The sequence below is a fragment of the Phocoena sinus genome, chromosome 9 (assembly GCF_008692025.1).
Source record: "Phocoena sinus isolate mPhoSin1 chromosome 9, mPhoSin1.pri, whole genome shotgun sequence".
NCBI lineage: Eukaryota > Metazoa > Chordata > Mammalia > Artiodactyla > Phocoenidae > Phocoena > Phocoena sinus.
The window spans coordinates 83,257,509-83,279,438 of NC_045771.1; the positions used below are offsets into that span (position 1 = coordinate 83,257,509).

Below are 21,930 nucleotides of genomic sequence, written 5' to 3' on the forward strand. Positions count from 1 at the left end.
CTTTCATCTTAAAAGGTCCCTTTATCATTTCTTGTAAGGCTGGTTCAAAGGTAATTTCTTCCTTTAGCTTTTGCTTGCCTGGAAATTTTAAATCTCTCTTTCAATTCTGAATAATAACTTTGCCAGGTAGAGTATTCTTGTTTGGAAGATTTTTTTTTTTCTTTCTGCACTTTGAATATATTATGCCTCTCCCATCAGTACTGCAAAGTTTCTGCTGAAAGTTCTGCTGATGGTCTTATGGGGATTCTGTTGTATGGAACAAGGTGTTTCTCTCTTAATGCTTTTAAGATTCTCTCCTTGTCTTTTACTTTTGATGTTTTATAATGTGTGTTTGTGTGGGTCTGTTTGGGTTCATCTTATTTGGAACTCTGTGTGCTCCTGGATCTGGATGTCTCTTTCCTTCCCCTAGTTAAGAAAGTTTTCATTCACTATTTCTTCAAATAAAGTCTCTGCGCCTTTCTCTCTTCTCCTTCTGGGACCACTATAATGCACCTGTTAGTCCACTTGATATTGCTCCATAAGTCCCTTAAACTATCTTCAGTTTTTTCATTGTTTTTTCTTTTTGGTGTTCTGACTGGATGAGTTCCACTGCCCTGTCTTTGAGTTCATTGATTCTTTCTTCTGCTTCATTTACTATAATATTTAAGACATCTAGTGTATTTTTCTGTTCAGTTATTGTATTCTGCAGCTCTGTGACTGCTATTTCATACTTTCTTACATTTTCTCTCTCTGTGTTGAAGTTCTCATTGTGTTCTCCTGAGTTCGGTGAGCATCTTTACAACCATTACCTTGAACTCTTTATCAGGTAAATTACTTATCTCCATTTCATTAAGATTTTTTTTCCTGAGGTTTTATCTTGTTCTTTTTGTGAAACATAGTCCTTTAATTCTTTATTTTGCTTGACTCTCTGTGCTGGTTTATGTGCATTAGATGAAATAGCCACCTCTTCCAGTCTTGAAGGAGTGATCTTGTGCAGGAAATGAACCATATCACTCATTCGTGCCCTAGCTCTTGTTTGTCTCTCACATATCTGTGATTGTCCAAGCAGCCTGTTTTATTTTTAATGGCTGCAAGTATTTGAGGGTGTACAAGACCTATAGTGTCCCAAAGAAGAGGAGTTCAGTGAGCACCTAGATTCAAGCTGACTGGAAGCCAGACCTCAGGCTGCAGCTTTTAAAATATGCAAATTCATACTATCCTGTGGGACCACAATTGTAAGCACCATTGGCTACCAAAGACAGATATTCCAGAAGTGTTCCCCTGGGTGGCGGTTGCAAAAATCAGGGCTTCAGCCAAGTGAATAAGCTCCTTTCTGGGAGATACCAGTGAGCTGTGGTGAGACAAAGAGAACTGAGCTGGCATTCACCAGCCTATGTTCCATGAGAGTATTTCCGTAGACCTCTAAATGTGTGCCATTCCTGAAGTCTGCCCCTCAGCAAAGCTCCAGGATAAACAAATAGGCCTCTGTCACAGAAAGAATGGGGGTGTTTCAGTCTGTTTTCTGTGCAGTGGCCTGGGGGTGGTAGTCAACCAAGAACTGTCTCTCTAATTTGTCACAGTCCCATGAGACTTGGGAACACAAGGCCATCTGGCCTCTAGAGTCAGGCAGTTAAGGGGTATGCCCTGGGAAGTAGCCTTCAAAATCACGGCACCACATATAAGAGCAGAATCACCAAATTCATGTAAATTTGCTCCCCTCTCTGAGATACAGGTTCTCCTTAGCACTGCAGAGGGAGAATGTGAAATTGGCATCTGCTGGCTGGAGTGAGGCAGAGGGAGAGCATAAGCATGGTGTCCACGGTGGGGGTAGGGAACAAGGAAGAGGAAGAGTGTGAAGATGGTGTCACCAGCCCCTGTCCCAGAAAGTATCCCAGCAGGCCCCTGTATGTGTGTTAAGTGAGATGCCTGCCCCTCAGTCTGACATTTTAAGGTTAGCAAATGATCCTCTTTCATATACAATCTGGGTGTCTCTTGTTCTGCTACTTTTGTACCTGCTCCTGGGGCAGGTGAATCTGAGCGTGTGAGCCCTTTAAGAGTCATTTCTCAGTTTGTTATACCCTTGTGGGTCTCGTGGATGCAAGACCTGTTGGCTTAGAAAGCTGGATGTTCTGGGGGCTCATCTTTCAGTTGCAGATATTAAAAGTTAAGGTGCTCAATGTAGGGTTCAAACTCTTTGCTCCTCTGGGAAGAGATACGGGTTTTAAGTCTCCTCCTGAATGTTGGTTGCCATGCTGGGGGTGGGATTTTTGACAAGATTGTGTCTCAGCCTCTCCTGCCTGCTTTGATGTGGATTTTTCTCACTTGCTCTATGTGCAGGAATTGCTCAGCTAGCGTTTAGTTTATTCAGAGAAAATTGTTTCTTATATAGTTGTAGATCTGAAGTGTCCGTGAGTTAAGGTGAGTTCAGGATCTTCCTATGTTGCCATCTTCAACTGGAACCAGAGCTAAATATTCAGTAAAAACACAACAAATATAAATAATACAGAAAAATAACACATTTCAGCAAGAAATTATTTGTAGAAGAAATTTCTGAATCCTAATGACTCAACTGCCCATTCAGTTGGTTACTCCTCTGATACCCCTCCCTATACTTCTAGAAACATGCTACATGTGTGCTGGTGGCAGGCTTTGGTGGGAAGGGAATGGGGATGGGCAAAAGGAAGTGGCTGACTATCAATACAGATAATTCTCACAATCTTATAGGACCTTTAATTTTAAATGATTATTCAGATATCTATGGAAAAATGTGCAACATTAACGTATGTTAATATTTCCAAAAAGTTTCAGAAATAAGAAAATTTTTAGAATCATGCTCCCTGGTCTCTATCAAAATCTGAAGATATTTAATACTTTCTCACAATCCAGATTTCTATTTTAAGATGGTTCCTCAAAGCCTCCAATAACTAAATTCTCCTCTTTAATATTTAGGAGGTGGAGTTTATAAAACGACCCACCACTTATTTCCTATCCTTTCATGTAGACCCATCTTTTCATAATGACCGTGGTCCTCAACTATGTAGACTGAGGGTAGGATTAGAGAAGAACAGTAGCTGTCAACTTGGCTCTTTGAGCCTAGATAGTTCTCTCCTCCACACTGGCCTTATTTATTCTTCTATAACTGTATAGATACTCATTCTTCTCTAGAAATAAGCCTTCATCTTTGTATGCGTCTCCTTTTCTCCCGCTCCTTATCCCACTCTAGACATCCTCCAAACTAGCAATCCAGACCATTATCTTGCCCAGAGTAAAGCTCCATAGCTGTTAATATATTCCTTATAACTTATATGATATGTAAAACTCCTGGATGCTGAAGAGTCCCTTTATTCCAGTGGATAATTTCCATCTCAGATAAATTCTGGGGACTATCTCCAGTGTTAGGTCAGAGGCAGGTAAGAGATACTATCTCCTACTTTACATGCAGTCAGTATGAATATTTGTCATAAATATTGTCAAGCAGATCAAATAACATATTCCAGAAAATTGAGACAATAAAGTTAGTAGCACTTCATCTTCTACCCTGCCATATAGATTAGCTCTAATACTATCTGAAAATACCATTTACAGGCTCAACAAGGCAAACGACAAAACTTAGTGGAATATTTATAGCAGATTTTCAAGTCTGATGGGTTTCCTTTTGTCTCAGTAGGCTTATATAGCTTTGCTCTCTTAAGTCCTTGATAAATCAAAGTAATAGCAGCAACAAGTCAAGTAAAGCGGTTACATAGGTGGTCCAATTTCTGTATGACTTAAAATCAGGACTTTTCCAATTTTTTTTTGTATATGTGAATCACTTGAGGATCCTATTAAACTACAGATTCTGATTCAGTAGGTCTGGGTTAGCATCTGAGATTCTGTTTTTAAAAAAGTTCTCAGGTGTTCTGAGGCTGCTGACTCAGATTTCACAGAATTAAAGAAACAAAACTTTAAAACATTTATGTTTTCCTAGCTATGTCACAATTCCTCTTCATGAGTGTGTAGAACAGAGCATTTCTGAAATATGCACACATAAGCTTACTAGCATCTGAGAACAGTTGGGAAAAGAAAATTGGAGTTAATATGTCAATAATTCATGCATAGACAAAAGCAGCTAATATAGAATTATAGTAGCAATATCAAACAACTTTGAAGTCAAACACATTCAAAAATTATAAAGGAAAAATAAATCATTATTCTAATCATGGAAGTCTTTATGTCCACAAATATTTAAAAATGCAGCTAACTTTGAGTCAGGAAAGGAGAAAGCAGAGTATGCCTATATGTATTTCATAACAATATTCAACGCTAATTCATTTTTAGTTCATTAGCTCAGCTCACTGCAAATAACTCAGAAAAACAATCATAGGTAGTTTTGTTAGTGTATGCAGAAAAGGTAAGTGACAGTGATCATTTAAGTGGAGTGAGTGGAGTGGTTATTTAGAGTTGTAGACGGGCCAGAAGAGGCAGAAAAAGAGAGAGCAGCCACAATGTCTCTCCTACATTGAACTTCAACCGGAAATACTGAACTGAGAGTTGTAACACACCTGCAACAAACTGAAGCTCCAAAGATAATTAATGTGTAGATCAGACATTGATAATGGGACAGATTATATCTAAACACAAATATCCAGCACCTTCACAAGTGTAAAATTTCAGGGATAGCTAGTTTGCCTATAGCTACATTTTTTTCCTGAAATGAAATCCTCTTTTTTTCTGAGAACTGAAAGCTGTGTACATTGTTCTCTTTCTTCATGTAGTTGTCAGCAAGAGTAAACATTAACCCATTTAAATATGCTATAGATTCTCTAATTTGTGTTAACGCCTTTGCAGATGCTATATTACACTTTCTGTAGGGCAAACTACAAGTCATGCATTGAACGCATTTCCAAAAGTGCCTCATCCCATCTCAGTGCGTACACACACACACACACACACACACACTCACTCACATGCACACACGTCCAAATATATTTTTCATTAAAAAATCTATCATTTTTTAAAGAAAGTGTCATATTTTCTACTGGGTGTTTTTAATGTATTTCACTAATGTTTGTGTATGGATTTTCTTTCATCTTGTTCATAATTTATAGAGTTTAAAGAAAATATGGTGAGGAATGATGAAGATTAGAGTATACATATATTTAGTTAAATATACTAAAGACACATAAGTCAAAATCTTTTTCCTGATGTATAAATACTATGAGATTCATTTCTGTATGAAGATTTAAAAATCTGAGTCATTGATTGGTTATATGGTTCTACCATGAGGTGGATATGCAATTTCTCACTCCTTTTGAAGAGTTTCTACTTTACATCATTCAGCCCTACTTATTTTAAGAATTTAAAAAGTATCCTTTATATTCCTGCTAGATCAACATGTCCACAAATATCCTAATGCAAAGGGAGTAGACTTTCAAGTATCAGAAGAGGATGTCTAGGATCTCACATGTCCATATCTTAGGAGGATACTTTTTTTCCCCTCCCAGTTAAATGAAAGGACACTATATCAGTATATTTTGAGTATCTTCAGATTTTCCAAAGATCCTTCAGAAATGGTGGTATCTTGGTTTGGGGTTTTCAGTATTTAATGTGACACCTAATATGAGGAGACTGAATTATTCTTGATTTTAGTAGCCAAACAAATCAGTTACAAATACTTTGTCCTATAAATTTCTGTTTGTAAAACATAAGACAGAATGTGGTCCATCTTCCCTTTCTATGGGGAGCTTTTTAGGAGAATTCGTGCTCTCTGCCAAAAGTGAACCCCTGCTGAAGAAAGTAGGGTTATCCTTCACAGTCTAGAGCTTAAGTCCTGCTGCTGAAAAGGGTGAAACCAAGGAATAAAAGATACTTGGTCAGTAAGCTGTAACCAAGTATCTTTTATTCCTTTCCCCCCAACTTGCTTTAAAAATTAGCTTAGTGGTCAAGATTGAATTTAGAAAGAATGTTTCAGAAGAAAATGTTTCAGAAAGGAATATAGATGCATAAAGAAATAAAAGTTCAAATAGACTACTTCAGACATAAAATTAGACTGTTTTGTGACATAACAGGAACTAGGCAAAGCACTGATGGGATTTAAGGGATTTAAGAAAAGACATCTTTTAATGGTTGAAACCAGTCTTTCTGCAGTTACTATGAAAGCAAGAAATATTACAACAAATAACTATGAATGCACATTCTACACTTTGTACTCTTCCACACAATAATTTCTTTATTATCATTTATATCTCTTAATACTAGCACAGCATTCTGAAGTTGCCAAGCATAAGTTGTATGCAACTGAGTGAAAAGATCAAAATCTACTCAGTTTTCCAGAAGAGCTGCAGAACATGGAAAATGACAAAGTCCTTATACATGTCCATTTGCAGAATCGTTGACAAAAATATAAGCCATATTCTTGTAAAGAGCATGGTTATAGTGCCTACTGATGCTGTACAAAGGATTCCATAGAGAAGGAAACTTAAGTAATGTATAATAAATGGTTCATAGGCCAAACATTTGGTTACCATTCTTAAATGTCTTTCAAAATAGTTGATGCTTGTGAAATGCAATGTCCTGACAGTCCTGGGGTCTGTGTGTTGCAGGGGCACTGATGAAGGTAATGGTATTTCCTCTTTGATGAGGAAGACAAGAGTTCAGGGTCCAGGATTTGTTTATATTGCCTACTCCTCTGTCAAATTTGCCACCAGGGAATTAATTAGTGAATCAATACCAAGTAAAAATAATGGGATCATGAATAAGTGAAGTCTATAGCAACTTAAATCAATTCAGTTGTGTGTACCTGTTGAATTTTAAAAGGTACCTATTTTTGTTCAAAGTATGGACTTCACTGGCACCCTAATAATCCTTTAGAAATGTGCTGATGCTCAGTGCAAAAAAAGTGCCCCCAGTTCTTCAACTGTAAGATAAGGTGTGTTTTGCAAAAATAAAACATACAAATCTTCATTTTGTAGGTCGATATTAAGAATGGTCCTGACGTATTTGGTGCATGAATGTAAAGACTCATTTGCTTCCTGGAAAGTAGAAGAGAGGTAAGTACTTAGTACTTATCAGAAAGTTGTGAAAAAATAAAACAGGTAATACTCAAATTCTATACATAGATAAGATATCATATTTTCTATAAGTTAGCCCAGTTTCTCAAGCTACAGAGAAAAATTCTGATGAACTTCATGGATAAGGCAGTTATTTTCCCATTCCAGGATACATGGAAGGCTGCTTCCCAGCTCTCAAGAGCTGCACATGGCCAGATAAGGAGGGGTAGCTCGTTATATCTGCTCTGGATGAGCATTTCCGCTCTTTTCTGTCCCTTCAGACCATTCTCCATTTAGCAGTGTATATACTGCTACTTTTGAAAGGACTATTGGCTTACTCTCTTTGTGATTCATTGAGTAAAAGCACACCTTAGCTCCACTATCTTTGCTTTATTTCCTCTTGTACACCCATTTCCTTATTTTTTCAATTGTGTGAAAGTCTGCCCAAAGGCACAATTATAATAATACTAAAACTGAGGCTTGTTTAAGGAAATCTATACCTGTGATTCTTCTAAATCTAGTAAATCATGTAATCTACAGAGAACAGTGTTCTTCTCTATTTGTAAAGAAAAAAAGAGACAAATCATTGTGTAAAGAGCAGTAACTTTTCTTTGTAACTGTCAAATGTTTAAGCCAAGTCAATATACTTGTTGACAAAGACACTCTAGAAAGTTTTCAATCTTTCACCTTAATTTAGCCACATAGAGACCCAAGATACTGGACATTCAGGGCTCATTAAGCACTGATGAAATAGATCATATAATTTTAGTAGAGAATAGTATCAGAAAATGTTTACAACTACTATACTTCATTTTGAAAAACATATTTTCCCACTAGAACAAGGTTTTTTTGTAATTTGGCTTTTAAGTGGATAATCTTTTCTATCTATTATATAAGCAGTCATATGAATTACTTTGTTTAATCATAACTTATCTGTTAATTGACTAATGACAGGTTTTAAAGGTGATGCAGTATTTCCTTCATTATAATGTGAATATATTAGATTAGCATTTTGAATATATTCTGTTCAAAGGATTGTAGGCAGAATTGTTCAGTCCTTATTTTAGTGAATAAATATAGGCAGAAAGCATCAGAACAAAAGATTGAGTTGCCTTCCTAGGCCCAAGCTCTCAGTCTCACATACTCACAAATATTGTTCCAAATGTTCCACTTTATTTTTTTAATATTAGATTAGATTCACATTTTGAAAATGGACAGTTTTTCACTGTTAAAATTTTAAATTTTCTGGAATGTCTCAAATAGAATGGTTGCTGATGAATCCCTGGCTATTGGAAACATAAAATTTTATTAGAGATTAGTTGTGATAATTCATGTAAAATAGCATAATTTTGGTGCATAAAAGAAGGTCAGTAATTATCAGTGGCAGCTCCAGAATTTCTGTATAAGACAGCTTACAGTCAGCAATCTGATTGGAAGTAGGGTAAGACTTGTTTTGAAGTTGTGATTTTCATACTAAGTATATTGCTTTTATTTTGATTGTATATATATATATATTTTTTTTTCTTTTTGTATATATTTTTTGAGGTTCCTAGGAAGGGAGGGAGGATGGAAACTATGGTTAAGTGGAAAATTACCCCCAGCAGGCCATACTTATTCAACGTATGTTTATTAAAGAAAGGCTTCCATTTAGGGGAGATAAGGTCAGACAGTCATTCCTCTATGTACAAGGGGCCACAGGCAGTAATGTCTAAAACACAGAGGCCTGAACCGCCTCTACAGTTTTGCTAAAACTCCTACTGTCCACAGTTACCTGATTTTTTCCTGTAAACTCTGAGTAATTCAGTTTTCCTGCGTTGAACATTGTTTTTCTTCTATTTTCTTGTACTGTTGTATTCAGTTTTAGTTCATGAATTGTAATCATTTGTCAGGGCATCCACATTTAAACATATAGGGTGCACGCCGTGATTTTGGACAGCATGTCTATATGCTAAAATCTTGTTTCTGTATTAATATGTTATCTTCATTTTAAAATAGCATATTTATCCTATTTTATCTCTATCATTTACTGAGTTTTTATTTCTCATTAATTTCTAGGTTATTTAATTTTGCTTTTTATTTTCTTTTCTCTTGTAAATTTCAGTCTCCCGAAATAGCTACCATTTTCATTTTTACATAACCTTTCCTAGTCAGTGACATAATAAATTGTTTGTGATTTCTAAAATAATTAGCTAGAAATAATCAAGAAATGAAAAGTTAGCACATATATAGCTTTTGTGCAACATTCTAACTTTTCAAGGGAGACAATTTCATATTTTAGCCCATTCCTCCCAGAATAAACATGTAATCTAGTGATGTGCTTGATATTAATAGGCCTTATTACTCATTCAGCCTTCATTTATATTTTAACTTATATTAAGCATCTCAAAACTTCAAGGATGTATTAAAAACATTAGTTGACCAGATATGTTCAGAAATATTTGCAGCCTAATTTATAACCTCTTTTTGATAAAATGAAAACAGCTAATATATAAACTAATGTTATTGAAGCTCTATAAAATTTTTGTTATATACTTATTTTACTTTGATCTTCATGCACAGTATAAAATCGTAAAAGCAGTTAACATCACCACACCAACACTCATTAAGATCATTTCTACCAGACCAAGGAGGTTTATTTTTCCAGTCACTTGATTTATGAACATTGCTCTCTTCTTATCACCAAATGGTGCCAGTCTGTAATCAAGTTATAATTTTTAGCATTATTTGGGTAGTTTAGTGGAGCAAAATAGTCAAAACCCTCCACTTACGTATCAGTCTTTTTTCAAAACACTGCATACATTTTAGTCGTCTTTATCTGTAAGACAAACCAATGGAAGTCCTTTTGCATGTCAAACAAGGTAATAAATGCCAAGGTGGAATATTTAGAGAGAGAAATATAATCCTCTTCCCTTTAAACATGTTATATAGCAGTTTTCAATACACTGGCTTCACTGATCAATACAATGGTCTTACAGAAATATTTTCCAGTTTTCCAAATGATGTTTCCTAGTGACAGAGGGAAATGGCAAATATCAACAGTTTCCTTCCTCTAAAGGCTTATGAAATGCATTTCCTAATTCTGTGCCTAATCAGTTCCATGATTCACACTAAAAATATCTTGTCAGGTAATAGATAAACTGCCTATACCTACTCAGACCTGGTCTTTATAAACTTGGTTGGCTTTTATTAGCAGTTCAGAATTCACATTGAGTTATTTGGAGTTTCACATTTGCCTGACTCTTTCCCACCACAGGCAGTATGACAAGAAATAGTGTTTAATAGATGCATTATGAAAATAATCTTAAGTGATAGGAAGTACTTTGTCTTTCTAAAATAAAAACACTGAAATCTAACATAATCCTGACATTTCTGTGTGTCTTGGTTCTCTCAAAATAATTAATTATATAATTAATAATATATGAACTTGTCCATATGGGTAATGGAAACTCATACAACTTCAAATACTATACATATTTATTCAATTTTCAAACATCAAAAGCTTTTTCTATGTACAAAGAAGTTTACTGTTTTTAGTGACTAATAGATTAAAAAATACCTCATTAAGCCAAAGAATAGGCATCATATAGTCTGTGTCAGACCCCTTAATGCTCTATTATATACATTGAAAATAATTATGAAAATTTATACTAATACTTTACACATGTATAACAGAAATGTTAGTAATTACTAGTGTAAATGACTGTTCAGAAATTAGTTATTCTTGCAACTAATTTTTGTTCCCTGTAATAAATCATTTAAATTTTAATATGGATGTTTCTCAGACATCTTTCACTCTTATAAATCTTTCTAATACAGATTTCTAATTAGATTAACTCTTTCTAAGCATATATTTTCCCTTTCACAAATTATGCCCAGGAAACTAAAATATGAATTCTAGAAACTATTGTCATGGAAATATTTGGACAGCTAGCAAAATGAGCAATGCCACCATATACTCATTCCAAAATGTGTGTAAATACCAGTTCAATAGAAAATATATATAATTCTAAATTACAAATGAAAGTTACAAGCATTTCATAATTATTTAATGACATTAAGCCAAAGAGAAGTTGACACTTTATATTCTTTCCCCTTCCTTTCATAGATATACTCATATTCTTACAAGAAAATACTAAAAATCATAATGAAGCTCATTCAAGAGACTCACTCAATTTTTCTTGCTGGCTTAACCAGTATATTGATCTGCAGCTGTTTTTTAAATCATAAAGTAAATCCAGATACCTAAAAAGAGAACAAACTAAAATAATTACCAACTTCCTTTAAAAAAAAATGTCTTTTATAAATCCAAAATTTATTTTTACTGTTATGTAGAACCTAAGGTGAAACTGTACTACTTGAAACTTATGAAATTTATTAAATAATTAATTGAACATATTAAATATCACATACATAACTCTCCATAATTAAATTTTATTTGTATATGCCTGTACATATACAGATGTATACGCATATGCGTATACATGCACACACACACAATTCCTTTTCCCAGCCTCGTGTCTAAGCTTTCGTTAGATTTGTGATATTTTTCTGATCTGGTTTTGGAGGATCAACAACAACAACAACAATACTGATACCTAGAACTCATACAGTCAATTTAAATCCTGAGCTATGCATGTTCAACTATATATCAGCCAGAACCTGTGTATCATCAGTATAATTATAATACTACTTCTATCATTATTTAAACTGAAACATGCCTGCTAAAATTCTGGCATGTCATTTAAATTTTGAAAAGGAGAATATTAAAATAAATTAAAAGGTGAAACTGTTACACTATAGGAAATTTAATAGATGTTTTCCTGACGCTAAGTATAATAGATCTTGCCTCAAATACACATATACCCATAAAATCTCTTATAATCCTTTGTAATCTACAGTGTCAATTCATAAAAGCAATGCTTGTAGTTAAGTATAAAATGAGCATAAAATTGTAATTTATACCAAATTGTTTTAAGCCAGTTAGAATCATTCCATCATTGCTCTCCCTGACCTGTGAACAATTAAAAAGTCTATAAAATTCCACATGCTAAAAAACTAGAATAGAATTACTGTGACATTTCATAAGCAACAATAGGAAGAGATCAATGTAATTTTCATTGAGGTAAAAGTAAGTAATTTATCAAGATTTTGATGTAATAAATATGATCAATAAATGTGATTGAGAAAATGGAGATAATATAATTTTCCCTTCATTTTTAGAAAACAATATTAAACCAATCAGATCAATTATGTAGTTGCTTACAGGTTCAGCATCTAAGTACCTGCTATGTTCTTCTTCATTTGGACTTAAGTCTTCAAAAGGTTCTGTAATTTCAGGACTTGCATGTAGAAAATGAGGAAGTGAAATGTACACGGGTTTTCCTGAAAACAAGTTTTAACAGACAATCGGGATAAATCATTTTCCTCATTACACATACCTCTCAGAAAAGATTTCCTTGAAAATAAAGCTTTTTAAGTTAAAAAAGAAGTGCAAATTTGGCTTTGAATACTAATTGGAGGGTCAGGGTAAGGGAAGATTATAACATCTAATCACTTTTGAACAAAAATAAAGTTTAAACTTCTCCTAGTAACCAGTCAATTGGTGTCTGTTGTTCATCACTTTGGTGTTTATTTTAAATATGTAAAGCTTAGCTGTTGAACACAAAGTTACAACCATATACCTTCATGTTTCAGGCAGTAATATGTCTATGGACTGAGAATTTATTGAAGAGGTTTTTCTCTCTTTAGTCACACTAACTCCAACATGAAGTAGGTGAGCAAAATAAGGTAGACTCCAAATTTCGTGTTTGAGTCAATTCTTCTTTCAGAGACATCCTGAAATATACTTATTTTTATTTACCATTTTCTAGGGTAGAAAAAATTAGAAAAATGTCAGCTGGATAAGTTGGGATGCACAAAGTATTCTGGGAACTATTTTCATTTTACCCTAAATCTAAAAGGAGCACAGGGTTTCTGCACAGCAAAGGAAACCACCAAAAATGAAAAGGCTACCTATGGGATGGGACAAAATATTTGCAAACCACATATCCCATTAGTGATTAACATCCAAAATATACAAGGCATTCACACAACTCAAAAAAATAAATAATCCAATTAAAAAATGCATGAAGGACCTAAAGTTATATTATCCAAAGTAGCACAGGGAAATATCAGTATGGTTTTACCTAACAGTAACTAAGTTTTGCAACACTGAAACAACTGGGAGCTTGAAAGCGGTACAAAAATCAGAACAAAAATATCCTACCATCACCCTAACTTTCTGCCCTTATTGCTTTCTCACTTTAAATTTCTAGTGGAAAGGAATCTCGGGTGAAGTTTACATTTTAAAGAATAATGCAAATTATGCCATGGATAGTGACACTGAGAACTTGTACTCACCTTCTTTGCATTTGCTAACATCTAGCACACGATATAAGGTATAGTCTTTGGAGGTAATTTTTTCTGTGCAGAAACAATGGTTGCCTGGATTTTGAAGTGGAGATGCAAAAGCCCTGGATGGAAAAATGAATCTACACACAGGGATTCCTATCAGATCAATTTTGCCTTCAAACACAGCATAGAATGACCTAAACACAGATAAGAAAGAGCTTCATTCTGGGAAACTGAACTTCATTCTGGAGATCCATTTTTTTCTATTTTTAAATTTATATTATTGCTTTAACTTACAAAAATTAGATATAATCTTGTTAGAATTCATGCTTAAGTCTTAGGGAAAAAAATCTTGGGAAATTTTAAGGCTTAGCAGAACTCTACTTGAGTATGAGCTATTCTTATCTTTGTTTTCAAAAGCTTCTCAGATTATTTTTTGCTTATGAACTACCAGAGTATTTATATTGAAGACATTTCTCATAGTTAGTTTCCTCTATGGACTAAATATTTATATGACTCCCTCAAATCCTTTATTTGTGCCCAGTTTAAATGAAATAAACATAAAGTTTCAATCTTCCAAGGCTTAATCCTGGAGTGAAAGGCTGCTTACTTGCTGGGGTCCGTGCATGTGGGTGTTTATTGTATGTCTCCTATGCTCCATTGTTTGCTACGTGTCCACCATAACCCCTAAGTTTGTTGTCTAAGCTGTGAGTCTGTTTCTGTTTTGTAAATAAGTTCATTTGTATCATTTTTTTTAGAGTCTACATATAAGCAATATCACATGGTATTTGTCTTTATCTGTCTGACTTACTTCACTTAGTATGATATCTCCAAGTCCATCCATGTTGCTGCAAATGTCATTATTTCATACTTTCTAATGGCCGAGTAATATTCCACTGTATATATGTACCACATCTTTATCCATTCATCTGTCCATGGACATTTAGGTTGCTTCCATGTCTTGGCTATTGTCAACAGCGCTGCAATGAATATTGGGGTTCATGTATCCTTTTGAACCACGTTTTTCTCCGGATATATGCCCAGGAGTGGGATTGCTGGATCACATGGTGGCTTTATTTTTATTTTCTTAAGGAACCTCCATACTGTTCTCCATTGTGACTGTACCAGTTTACATTCCAACCAAGAGTGTAGGAAGATTTCCTTTTCTCCACAACCTTCCCAGGCTTTATTTGTGGATTTTTTGATGATGGCCATTCCTATCAGTGTGAGGTGATATCTCATTGTAGTTTTGATTTGCATTTCTCTGATAGTTGACGATGTTGAACATCTTTTGATGTGCCTCTTGGCCATCTGTTTGTCTTCTTTGGAGAAATGTCTATTTAGATCTTCTGCCCAATTTTTGATTGGGTTGTTTGTTTTTTTGATATTTAATGATTTTTTTTTTTTTTTGGTACGCGGGCCTCTCACTGTTGTGGCCTCTCCCGTTGCCGAGCACAGGCTCCGGACGCACAGGCTCAGCAGCCATGGCTCACGGGCCCAGCCCCTCCGTGGCATGTGGGATCTTCCCGGACCAGGGCACGAACCCGTGTCCCCTGCATCGGCAGGCGGACTCTCAACCACTGCGCCACCAGGGAAGCCCTGTTTTTTTGATATTGAGCTGCATGAGCTGTTGAAGATTTTGGACATTAATCCCTTGGTGGTTGCATTATTTGCAAATATCTTCTCCCATTCTGTGAGTTGTCTTTTCGTTTTGTTTATGGTTTACTTTGCTGTGCAAAAGCTTCAGAGTTCAGTTAGGATTTATTTATTTTTCTTGTGATTTCCATTACTGTAGGAGATGGCTCAGAAAAGATATTGCTGTAATTTACATCAGAGAGTGTTCTGCCTATGTTTTCCTCTGAGAGTTTTATAGTATCCGGTCTTACATTTAGGTCTTTAATCCATTTTGAGTTTATTTTTGTCTATGGTGTTAAAAGATGCTCTAATTTCATTTTTTTTTAACATGTAGCTGTCCAGTTTTCCTAGCACTATTTATTGAAGATACTGTCTTTTCTCCATTGTGCAGTCTTGCTTCCTTTGTCATAGATTAATTGACCACAGGTCTGTGGGTTTATTTCTGGGCTTTCTAGCCTGTTCCATTGATCTATATTTCTGTTTTTGTGCCAGTACCATACTGTTTTGTTGACTATAGCTTTGTAGTATAGTCTGAAGTCAGGGGGCCTGATCCTCCAGCTTCGTTTTTCTTTCTCAAGATTGCTTTAGCTACTCAGGGTCTTTGTGTCTCCATACACATTTTGAAATTTTTGTCCTAGTTCTGTGAAAAATGCCATTGGTAATTTGATAGGGATTGCATTGAATCTGTAGATTGCCTTATGTAGTATAGTCATTTTGACAATATTGGTTCTTTGAATACAAGAACATGGTATATCTTTCCATCAGTTTGTGTCATCTTCAATTTCTTTCATCAACATGTCATAGTTTCAGAGTATAGGTCTTTTGTCTCCTTCAGTAGGTTTATTCCTAGGTATTTTATTCTTTTTGATGAAATGGTAAATGGTGTTGTTTCCTTAATTTCTCTTTCTGAGCTTTCCTTGTTGGTGTATACAAATGCAAGAGATTTCTGTGTATTAATTTTGTATCTTGCAACTTTACCAGATTCATTGATGAGCTCTAGTAGTTTTCTGGTAGCATCTTTAGGATTTTTTATGTGTAGTGTCATGTCATCTGCAAACAGTGACAGTTTTACTTCTTCTTTTCCAATTTGGATTCCTTTTATTTATTTTTCTTCTCTGATTGCCATGACTAGGCCTTCCACAACTATGTTGAATAATAGTGGCAAGAGTGGACATCCTTGTCTTGTTCCTGATCTTAGAGGAAATGCATTCATCTTTTCACCATCGAGTATGATGTTAACTGTATTTTTGTCATATATAGTCTTTATTATGTTCAGATAGGTTACCTCTATAGCCACTTCCTGGAGAGTTTTTCTTTTTTATCATAAGTGGATGTTGAATTTTGTCAAAAGCTTTTTCTGCATCTGTTGAGATGATCATATAGTTTTTATTCTTCCATTTGTTAACATGGTGTATCACACAGATTGATTTGCGGATATTGAAAAATCCTTGCATCCCTGGGATAAATCCCACTTTAGCATGTTGTGTTGTCCTTTTAATGTATTGTTGGATTTGGTTTGCTTGAATTTTGTTTAGGAATTTTGTGTCTATGTTCATCAGTGATATTGGCTTGTAATTTTCTTTTTTTGTGGTGTCTTTGTCTGGTTTTAGTATCAGGGTGATGGTATCCTCGTAGAATGAGTTTGGGAGTATTCCTTCCTCTGCAACTTTCTGAATAGTTTGAGAAGGAGAGGTGTTAACTCTTCTCTAAACGTTTGATAGAATTCACTTGTGAAGTCATCTGATCCCAGACTTTTGTTTCCTGCGAGTTTTTAATCAGTTTCAATTTCAGTACTTGTGATTGGTCTTTTCATATTTTCTATTTCTTTTTGGTGCAGTCTTGGGAGACTGTACCCTTCTAAGAATTTGTCCATTTCTTCCAGATTGTCCAGTTAGTGACATATATTTGCTTGTAGTTGTCTCTTACAATTCTTTGTATTTCTGTGATGTTTGTTGTAACTTTTCTCCTTTTTCACTTCTAATTTTATTGATTTGAGCCCGCTCCCTTTTTTTACTTTATGAGTCTGGCTAAAGGTTTATCAATTTTGTTTACCTTTTCAAAGAAGCAACTTTTAGTTTTATTGATCTTTTCTATTGTTTTCTTCATTTCTATTTCATTTATTTCTGCTCTGATTTTTATGATTTCTTTCCTTTTACTAACTTCAGGTTTTGTTTATTCTTCTTTCTCCAATTGCTTTAGGTGTAAGGTTAGGTTGTTTATTTGACATTTTTCTTGTTTCCTGAGGTAAGATTGTATTGCTATAAACTTCCCTCTTAGAACTGCTTTTGCTGCTTACCATAGCTTTTGGATTGTCAGGTTTTCATTTACATTTGTCTCTAGGTATTTTTTTATTTCCTCTTTGATTTCTTCAGTGATCCATTGGTTGTTTAGTAGCATGTTGTTTAGCCTCAAACTGTGTTTTTTTTAGTTTTTTTTTTTTTATTATAGTTGATTTCTAATCTCATAGCATTGTGGCTGGAAAAGATGCTTGATATAATATCAGTTTTCTTAAGTTTACCGAGGCTCATTTTGTGGCCCAATGTGTGATCAATCCTGGAAAATGTTCCATGTGCACTTGGAACAGTATATTCTGCTGCTTTGGGATGGAATGCTCTCTAAATATCAATTAAGTCCATCTGGTCTAATTTGTGTTTTAAAGCCTGTGTTTCTTTTGGTCTTCTTTCTGGATGATTTGTCCATTGATGAATGTGGGGTATTAAAGTCAGCCACTATTATTGTGTTACTGTTGATTTCTCCTTTTATGGCTATTAGTATTTGCCTTATATATTAGGGTGCTCCTATTTTGGGTGCATATATATTTACAATTGTTTTATCTTTTTGGATTGATCCCTTGATCATTATGTAGTGTCCTTCCTTGTCTCTTGTAACAGTCTTTAATGTCTATTTTGTCTGATATGAGTATTGCTACTCCAGCCTGAAGTGGGTCTCTTGTAGACAGCATATATATGGGTCTTGTTTTTGTATCCATTCAGCAAGCCTGTGTCTTTTGGTTGGAGCATTTAATCCATTCACATTTAAGGTAATTATTGATATGTATGTTCATATGACCATTTTCTTAATTGTTTTGGGTTTGTTTTTGTAGGTGCTTTTCTTCTCTTGTGTTTCCCACTTAGAGAAGTTCCTTTAGCATTTGTTGCAAAGCTGGTCTGGTGATGCTGAATTCTCTTAGCTTTTGCTTGTCTGTAAAGCTTTTGATTTCTCTCTTGCATCTGAATGTGAGCCTTGCTGGGTAGAGTATTCTTCGTTGTAGGTTCTTCCTTTTTATCACTTTAAATATGTCATGCCACTCCTTTCTGGCCTGCAGAGAAATCAGCTGAATCAGTTTCTGCTGAGAAATCAGCTGATAATCTTATGGGAGTTACCTTGTATGTTATGTGTTGTTCTCCTCTTGCTGCTTTTAATATTTTTTCTTTGTCTTTAATTTTTGTCAATTTGATTACTATGTGTCTCAGTGTGTTCCTCCTTGGGTTTATCCTGCCTTGGACTCTGTGCTTCCTGTACTTGGGTGACTGTTTCCTTTCCCATGTCAGGGAAGTTTCCAGCTATTATCTCTTCCAGTAATTTTTTGGGTCCTTTCTCTCTCTATTCTCCTTCTGAGACCACTATAATGCAAACGTTGGTGTGTTTAATGGTGTCCCAGAGGTCTCTTAGACTGTCTTCATTTCTTTTCATTCTTTTATCTTTATTCTGTTCTGCAGCAGTGATTTCCACCATTCCGGCTTTCACTTATCCGTTCTTCTCCCTCAGTTACTCTGCTATTCATTCCATCTAGTGTAATTTTCATTTCAGTTATTGTATTGTTCAGCTCTGTTTGTTTGTTCTTTAGTTCTTCTAGTTCTTTGTTAAACATTTCTTGCATCTTCTTGATCTGTGCCTTCATTCTTTTTCCAAGATATTGGATCATGTTCACTGTTGCTACTCTGAATTCTTTTTTGGGTAGATTGCCTATCTCCATTTCACTTAGTTGTTCTTCTGGGGTTTTATCTTGTCCCTTCATCTGGGACATACTTCTCTGCCATTTCATTTGTCTAATTTTCTGTGATTGCAATTTCCATTCTGCAGGATTGTAGTTCTTGCTTCTGCTCTCTGCCCCTTGGTGTATGAGGCTGTCTAAGCTGCTTATGCAGGCTTCCTGGTGGAAGGGTCTTGTTCCTGCCCACTGGTGGGTTGAGCTGGGTTTTGTCCCTCTGGTGGGCAGGGCCATGCTCATGAAGACGTTAAGCAGCCCGTTGGCTGATGGTTGTGGCTGTGCTCCTGCCTTCTTCATTGTTTTGCTTGAGGTGTCCCAGCATTGGAGCTTACAGGCTGTTGGGTCAGGTTAGGCCTTGGGGAGGAAATGGCGGCCTCCAGGAGGGTTCATGCCAATGAGTACTCACCAGAATTGCCACTGCCAGTGTCTTTGTTTCCACCATGAGCCACAGCTGCCCCCCACCTCAGCAGGAGGCCCTCCAATACTAACAGGTAGATCTGGCCCAGAGTCATATGATGTCACTGCTTTTTTCTGTAAGTCCTGGTGTGCCTGGGACCTTGTGTGTGCCCTCCAAGAGTGGAGCTTCTGTTTCCCCCAGTCCTGTGGAATTCCTGCAATCAAACACCATGGCCCTTCAAAGCCAAATTCTCTGGGGGCTCCTCCTCCCTTTGCCAGACCCCCAGGCTGGGAAGCCTGGCATGGGGCTCAGGACTTTCAATCCTGAGGGAGAAATTCTCTGGTATTATTATTTTCCAGTTTGTGGGTTGCCCACCTGACAGGTATGGGATTTAGTTTTGTAGCAGTTGTGCCCCTCCTACTGTCTTGTTGTGGCTTCTTCTTTGTCTGTGGATGTAGGGTATCTTTTTTGGAAGTTTCTAGTGTTTTTTTGTTTTGTTTTTGTTTTGGTTGATGGTTGTTCAGCAGTTAGTTGTGATTTGGGTGTTTTTGAAAGAAGGGATGAGCTCACGTCCTTCTATCCTGCAATCTTACCAGCCGATCAATCCAGAAATTTGTATACATGTAATTTTTAAATCCTCCAGTAGCCACATTTAAAACTGATAAAAATATCAGTTATATTTTATTTAACCCAGTATATCCAAAATAATATCATTTTAATGTATAATCCATATAAAAATTAACAAAATCTAAAGATCCACTGTGTACTTTATACTTATAGCACATTTCAGTTTGTACCAGTCACATTTCAGGTGCTTAATAGTAACAGGTTACTAGCTGCTACCATATTCAACAAGTCTGTATACTATACATATTCAATGGTATTCAATTTTGTATTAAAATTTCCCACTCCTTAAAAATAAATGAAAGTTTAAAAAAAAACAATGGCAAAATCACATGTTGTTAAAACTGTGATTGTGTTTTTCTACCCAATCAGTACAGTGGCAATTTCCTTACCTTGAGCTTCCTTTACAAGTTCTTTTGGTAAACGTTCTTACTGTCAATTGTGATTCATTCGCCTAACCTTATGGCTGATTAATGTTTTTTAAATCATTTATTGAAGTTCTCTCACTAAACAGAATTTCATGCAAATAGTTTGAAAATGTATACATCAAAATACAAAGGGCATTTGTTGAGTTTATTGAACGTCTACAATTGTTAAGATCCATGGCACACACTGGATATAAGAAGAAATAACTAGATAATACCTTCATTTACTCCACAAATGAATATCAGTAAAATGAGCCACTACTGAATGTGTTTGTTCAAAACAGTAAGACCCATCCTTCAGTTATGAATACCATGCTCTTTTTCTTGTAACTGCACGTTGGAATCTTCTTACATTTCACTTATACTCTTGTCTTAAGTGAAATATAACAGAATATCACAGTGAACTTGATCCTGAGATTGAGATAATGGGATACTGAAGGTTAACTTATACTCCCCAGATAGGTCCCTAAATGGGCATTGTCTACAACTGCCTTCCCAACCCTTAGCCATTAAAGGAAAATAATACATCAAAAAGCCTTAAAAATCATCTGAAGTATCATCAAAGATTATGTCATAATGACACCGTAAAGGTCATGACCCTAGGATAGTGGACAGTAGCAGGACTCTTTTTTTTTAAAATACATTCAAATGTAAATCAATATTTTCATTTTATATCTCTTTAAGCTTATTAAAGAAGGTATAGGAAGTACTTCTAAATCATGATAAAAATGTTGGAATTTTTCCATTTTATCAGTCTATTTTCCTAGTGCTATAACCAACAGTCTCTCTCACACAGATTCTGTCTGAGTCCCTGGCCTGTCCAAACTACCCCTGCTCCTTGTTTGTTTTACTTCTATTTTCCTCTTAGATACTTTTAACTTCATGCCTGATGCTCATGTATTTATATTATGGTCATTAATGAATCCTCCAATTCCTGTTTTAAAACTTCACTACTTCTTAGTTTTGGACAAAGTTTTTAAATACATTTTTTAAACTCATAATAAATACTATTTAAAAGAAGCACAGTATATTTTTCTCTGTATTGAAGGATTGAAGTTTATTCTTAGAAAATTACTAAAGTTTGTGGTATTGGGACACCTTTATTGGTATTGGGACATTATTCACAGAAATGCATCACTTGGAAAGGAATTTCTTCACCCATCCCCATGGCTCAAAGCTCTGCAAATCAATCAATCAGTGTTTTTGCCTTTTTTTTTTCCTAGAAGAGTGTTAACAAAATTAAACATGCAAAACTCAGCAATACCTTTGTGAAAATGAACATTCCCTGTGTTTCCTTTTTATTCCCTACCTTTTACATAACTTTAACATTTTTCATCTTCATTATATATTTTCCTATAAAGTATTGCCTCACCAGCTTTGTAAACATTATGCTCTGCTTCTGTTGATATTTCTTAGCTGAAAGCTCGCCTCTGATTTTAATTACCTCATTTTGATTCCCCT

The 21,930-nt window shown here is 35.3% G+C and overlaps 1 pseudogene; it reads right to left on the minus strand.

Annotated features, from left to right (window-relative positions):
- Positions 1–9,556: 9,556 nt before the first annotated feature.
- LOC116759166 overlaps positions 9,557–21,930 on the minus strand; it is a 38,120-nt pseudogene continuing 25,746 nt past the window's right edge.